Consider the following 5,816-nt stretch of genomic DNA (forward strand, 5'->3'; position numbering starts at 1 on the left):
TTTTCTGTTGTATCCCGTAAAGTTAAAGGTTTGCATTTGTACGCTGATGATTTCTATTTTGCGTATGAGGCAGTGAGAAGCAAAACTACCAGAGAACTTATTTTACTATCTCGTATCTCAAAGCAGAAAGCAGATGAGAGGTTCTCCTACCATTTGTCTCTCCAAATTTTAAACATTGGCACTTACCACTAGCGCAGCCAGAAAAACCTTCTGGAGGGTTTTTTTTTTTGACCAAAAATACCTTCTAGAGAGATTTTTTAGTAAAAAATACCTTCTGGAGGGTTTTTTTGATCACAAATACAATCTGAAGGGTTTTTTTTTGATCAAAACTACCTTCTGGAGGGATTTTTTGATCACAAATACTTACTGGAGGGTTTTTTTTGGTCACAAATACAATCTGAAGGGTATTTTTTTGACCAAAAATACCTTCTGGAGGGGTTTTGTGATCACAAATACAATCTGAAGGGGTTTTTTTTGATCAAAAATACCTTCTGGAGGGATTTTTTGATCACAAATACTTACTGGAGGGTTTTTTTGATCGCAAATACAATCTGAAGGGGGTTTTTTTTGACCAAAAATACCTTCTGGAGGGGTTTTTGATCACAAATACAATCTGAAGGAGGTTTTTTTGATCAAAAATACCTTCTGGCGGGATTTTTTGATCACAAATACTTACTGGAGGGTTTTTTTGGTCACAAATACAATCTGAAGGGGGGGGGGGTTGACCAAAAATACCTTCTGGAGGGGTTTTGTGATCACAAATACAATCTGAAGGAGGTTTTCCGACCAAAAATATCCTTCTGGAGGGGTGTTTGATCAAAAATGCCTTCTGGAGGTTTTTTTTTTAAATCACAAATACAATCTGAAGGGGTTTGTTTTGACCAAAAAACCTTCTGAAGGGTTTTTTTATCACAAAAACAATCTGAAGGGGGAAGGGGGATTTTCGATCAAAAATACAGGGAATTTTTTAATCAAAAATACCTTCTGGATGGATTTTCTTGATCAAAACAGTCCTTTGATATGCTTAAACTGCTGCGTTAGCATACGCATTCATGTCTAAACCATTGCCTTTGGGGATGTTTTTACCCCCTCCCTTTCGCTACACCACTGGCACTTACACACCTTTGCTTCTCACTGCCTCATATATCTGCGCTCTAATTTTATACTAGAAGTCGTCAAAATTCGTCTGGTTGCAGGGGTGCCCATCCCCCCAAGTTCAATGGCCCAAATTCCCCCCTCCCCCCGCAAAAAAAAAATATTCTCAACCCTTTTTCCTTTTTTTATTTTTTTAGCTCTCTTTTTTATTTTATTTATTTTTTAAAAATAATAATTTATATTTATTTATAATTTTTATTACTATTTTTTTACTAGAAAGTCACTTCTTAAGGTATGACGGGTGAAAATTACTTTTCTTCTACATTTTAACGAAGCCATTGCCTGAATTTTAAACACTTGAATTCAAATTATGTTTTTCGCAATCACGAGTGTGTGTGTGTGTGTCTGTGTAGACGTGTGTGTTTATGTGTGGGGGGGGGGTATGTGTGTTTGTGTGCAGGGGGGTATGTGTATGTGTGTGTAGGCATGTGTGTTTGTGTCTGTGTGCAGGTATGAGTGTGGGTAGTTGTGTGTATGAGTGTTTGTGTGTGTGGGGGGGGGGAATGTGTATGTGTGTGTAGGCATATGTGTTTATATCTGTGTTCAGGCATGAGTGTGATGAGAGTGTGGGTAGTTGTGTGCAAGTGTATGTGTAGGTGTCTGTATGTATGCGTGTGTATGTATGTGAGTGTGTGTATGTGTTTGAGTGTGTGTATGTGTTTGTGTTTGTGTGTGTATGTGTTTGTGTTTGTGTGTGTATGTGTTTGTGTGTGTAGGTGTATGTATTTGTGTGTGAGTAGTTGTGTATGTATGCGCGTGTGTGTAGGATATGGACGCAACCTGGAGACGGTTTTCGCTAGAGGAGCAGCATCGTGAGGAGCCGGTCGACGGTGATGCTGCGGAGGGTGCTGGTGGGAAAATAAAATCAGCATAACATCAAAAACAGTCAAGTGAGAACAATAAGCAATCGTGATTGCTAAAAAAAAAAAAAAAAAAAAAAAAAAAACGCTACACACAAATTTTTACATCAAAGTTAATTTAAGTCAAACATACATTTTCTTCATTTTACTTATTATTTTTTTGCCAACGAGAGGGGTTTAAGCCCTAAGACCCTCCCCTTGGACCCTCCCCCCACCATCCACTGCACATGATTTCCCGCCACAGAAGAGAAAAAGAGAAAAAGCGTGTGATTCCTTCCGGCCAAGACTGCGAAGGCGTGATTCATTTTGAGCGGGATATTGCTCACAGTCACATGCCCTACGACGCGATTGCACAACAAGACGTCATCGCAACCCAACGACAAAAAGTGAAACGAAAGATAAATGAGAATTCATAAACAAGAAATGAAAGGTATTTTCACAATACGCAGAATTAACTATTATCAGGGCCGACTAGTTCTGCCGTCCTATGCAATATTGGAAAGTACCCCCCCCCCCCCCCCCATTGAACAATGATAATAATCTCTACATAGTATAAAATGAAGTTTCCAAAAAGCGTCTGTGTGTTTGAACTCGCAAAACTCGAGAACTACCCGGCCGATTTTGCTGAAATTTTCACAGTTTGTTCCTTTTAAGTCCTGAAAAGGTTTGCAGACCAGTTCGAAAACAATTCGATGAATAGTTCTTTTTTAATTCCACTTTAGGCCCAATTTTCACATAAATTCCCGAATATGGGGGTGCAAAATTACTCGCAAATAGTAATGTTATATATCGTTGGAAAGGGAAGAATTTTCCGCGTTCTACGCAATTTGTTACAATGCTCTAACTTAATTGCGGCGGGAGTTTTTTACGTTTTTAGCTCGAATTTGTTTAGGCTTAGCTGAAATTTAGGCACTACTTTCTTCATTAAATCCATCAATAAAAAGGGAATTAACTATCCCAGTTTTCTTTTTGACAGCATTGGAAAGATCTGCTTTTTTTACTCCAGATCTAACTCGATCTGGTCGAAAGTTTAACTCTCTATCTCCATTAGAAAAAAAGTTACAGGCTAATTAAATGATGTTCAAAAATCGGTTCTCTATTCAAGTTTTTAACCATTTTATTTTGAGTTTCCACGGTAACGCTTTTTGAATCCATTGTTTATTTCCATCTTTCTCATTTTCAATTCTCCAACTTATTTTATTTTGTGTTTCCATTGTTACGACTTTTAAATCCATCTTTCTCATTTTATTTTAATTTCTTAAAAGTATTTTAGTATCTGTCGTCATTGTTTGGCGAGAAAATTTTGCATGATGGTTTTTTTTTTACATTCATTTAATCCTGGTCATTGAAGATAACCAGGATCCATCACTTGACGCGATGTTTTTTTTTCCAAGGTAGACCGGGCAAAGCCGGGCAACTCAGCTAGTAATAATATAAAATAATAATACATTAATAAAACAAAAATAACAGTAAAGTGCTTAAAATTAAAGTGAGTTTCCAGTTAAATTCCAAACTGGGTTTTTATCATCCAAGCACTGGTACACACTTCAAATTACCTTTTTTGGCATTAAAGCACAGTGAAACTTCGGTGATTCGAACTTCGATGAGCCGGAAACTTCGATAAGCCGAAATGAATCTTGATTCACGTCTAAATGAATGGAGAAATAATGTTATTCATTTTCGATAAACCGAATTTCGCTGAATCAAAATATTTGATAAGTCGAATTTTATTTTATGACTGTCGTCAAAGTTTCTTTCTTTCTCTCTAAGTCGAAATCGTGTCTTTTTTTTTCTCCCCAAAAAGTACGAACAAAAAGAAAGAAATCCGCGCCATTGCGTTACATCAAAAGGCGTCTTGACAAAGTGGGTCTAATACATAGACTAATAATAAGAGTAGACCGAGCTTTCCCAGACTTGCTGATGATGGGTTCATGGATACATCATGTGACTGGTGGGAGGCTTGGCGAACACTTTGGCAGCATGGTTGCTAGACGGCAGGATTATCTATAGTTTGGCACTCGACATGTATTTTAAGACAATGTGTTTTCATTATAATTTTTTTCCAGGTGCAGAGATTGAACTGTTTTTCTTTTTGTTATGCGTTATTTTGGCATTAGTAATTAGTTTTTAATCACAGTTTTCAGTAACTTTTATTTCATTTGGAACTGCTACGTCAGCGTTGGCGTGAACGTAATGGCGTATACGTTTTGCGTTAACGCAAAAATGTACTAATCGGTATCTTAAATTGAAATTGTAGGTAAAAATCTTATCGTTTGCTGATTCTTTTTGGGCACTTGCGTCTTTAATTGCTTATAGAGTTATTGAAATTGACTAAAGAAAATGCACAATACGATCTAAACGAAAAACTCACTATATTAACAAAGTATTTACAACTTAGAACAACAAATTTACAAATCGGACTCCATAAAAGATCCTTCTTCCGTGCTCCATAAATTCTATTTATTTTATTTCTCGCGGGCGTTGATCGTCTGCTGCGATCAACGCCCGCTGTTGCTAGGATATCCACCAGTCACATGATTTGGTTTATGAGCAGCAGAAGGGTTGCCATAGCTCGGTCTACTCTTATTATTAGTCTATGGTCTAATACATCTCTGAAACCGATTAGCTAGCTACTTGCACACAAGGTGACGATATTATCTTTGATACGTTATCCTATCACTTTTTTTTGCTCATATTATGAATTTAATGAATTTCATTCAATTTTATTCTATTGTTTTGTATTCGTATTCAATAAGTCGATTTTTCGATAACCCGATTTTTTTCGCATTCTTCGCAGCTTCGCCTTATCGAAGTTTCACCATAGTGCATCTTTTGGCACTGAAACAGATATTAATATTTTCAAAAGAATTTTAAATCACGCATTTAACGCCTCTAAAATTAAATTGATTTTCTTGAAAAAATCCGAACCATGTTTTGCATGTCCAAGTACTGGTACATACTCTAAAAATTATAATCAAATAATTTTTAAATAAATGAAAAAAAGAATCTTAAATTCAGTTTAAATTAGCTTTTATTCCCTATTTAAATTATAAGTTATCATTTCAGAAGGCAATTTGTACCCCCCCCCCCCCGTTGCAAAAAGGAAGGGGAAATAAGTTTTAAAAGTGTGTATCAGTGCGTCTTTTTGTGGCATCGTAACTCCTAAACAGATGAACCGATTTTGATAGATCATTTTTCGTTCAAAAGTTGACTTGATCGAAAGTGTTCTAAGCTTGGCCTCGTTTTTGTAGAACTTTAATTACCGGAGATATTAATTAAAAACCGATTTAACGTTTTTCACAATTATGGTAGTAAAAATTTACCCGTACGTTAAAAATGTTGACCCTAATTGAAAGAACGAAGTTTTCTGCGTTTGATATTTATTTGAAACTTCCAACTTATATACAGAAGGAGCTATAATCTTGTTCAGTGAACTTTAAATGCAGTTCTAAGCCTTTATACGCGTGATTGGTTGCGATTTCATAATCGGAAGATAGTGATGTTCCGGATATCCGTATCCATATCCGCGGATATCCGAGGGAAAATTAAGATCTGTATCCGTTACTTTTCTGACGGATCTTAAACGGATCATTTCTATTCTAAAAATTTTTAAATATTTGAATAAAAGACTCTTAAATTCCGTTTAAATTAGGTTTTATTCCCTATTTAAATTATAAGGCATCATTTCAGAAGCCAATTTGTATCCCCCCCCCCCCCTCGGTTGCAAAAAGGAAAGGGGAATAAGTTTTAAAAGTGTCTTTTTGTAGCATAGTGGTTCCTAAACAGATGAACCGATTTTAA

This window comes from Uloborus diversus, unplaced genomic scaffold, assembly GCF_026930045.1.
Source record: "Uloborus diversus isolate 005 unplaced genomic scaffold, Udiv.v.3.1 scaffold_12, whole genome shotgun sequence".
NCBI lineage: Eukaryota > Metazoa > Arthropoda > Arachnida > Araneae > Uloboridae > Uloborus > Uloborus diversus.